The sequence below is a fragment of the Penaeus monodon genome, chromosome 31 (assembly GCF_015228065.2).
Source record: "Penaeus monodon isolate SGIC_2016 chromosome 31, NSTDA_Pmon_1, whole genome shotgun sequence".
In the NCBI taxonomy this organism is placed as follows: Eukaryota; Metazoa; Arthropoda; class Malacostraca; order Decapoda; family Penaeidae; genus Penaeus; species Penaeus monodon.
Window position 1 is genome coordinate 11,638,671 of NC_051416.1, and position 659 is coordinate 11,639,329.

At 43.4% G+C, this 659-nt stretch overlaps 1 protein-coding gene across 1 annotated transcript in view; it reads left to right on the forward strand.

Annotated features, from left to right (window-relative positions):
- Positions 1–659, forward strand: part of LOC119593033 (tyrosine-protein phosphatase non-receptor type 4-like) — a gene marked incomplete at its 5' end in the record, with an annotated part of 330,438 nt that overhangs the window by 277,795 nt on the left and 51,984 nt on the right.

The following is a 659-nucleotide window of genomic DNA, read 5'->3' on the forward strand; positions in this document are numbered from 1 at the left end:
GTTTTTTGTTACCTTTTGTTGGCCAGTGTTTCCCTTCCTTCGTCCATGCCTTGTAAGAAATAAATCATATGTATATATTTTTTGTAATTTTATTGTTAATAGTCTCCGGGTCTTCATAAGTGTCCGCTTCCCTTCGCCTTTTACCCCACGAGTTTAAGGCAAGGAAGGAAGGGAGGGACAGATCAAGGTAAGTGAGGGGGACTTTTGCGGTGCTCTCACGGGTTTTATCACACGCTTGTAAGAAATAGGGATGCTAAAAATGGAACACGGATGTTTACTTGTTTGTCTTGTGGGTTGTGGGGTGGATTCTCACGTGTATTTGTGCACCCTGTATGCTGGTAACTGTTTTGTTTTATGTGCACTGTAATGGGATGTTTTTTATTGGTTTTGGGATTTCAGTACAAAGTGTATATGATTTGGAAATGCCAGTTTTATGATACTGTATCAGTTTATGGAAGCGAAGAATCCAGCTTGCATTTCCCCGCCGGTCAGAGTAGGAACAGTTTAGTCTTCCCTTGAACTAAGAAAAATCCGTTTTCTCTCGCCGTTTTCCGCGTGTGTTCGGTCACCTCGTTTCGCAGGTGGGACAAGGTCAGAGTGAATGGACTGGGGATGGTTGGTGTGGCGGCGCTGATTCATCAAAGGAAATACCTTTCACC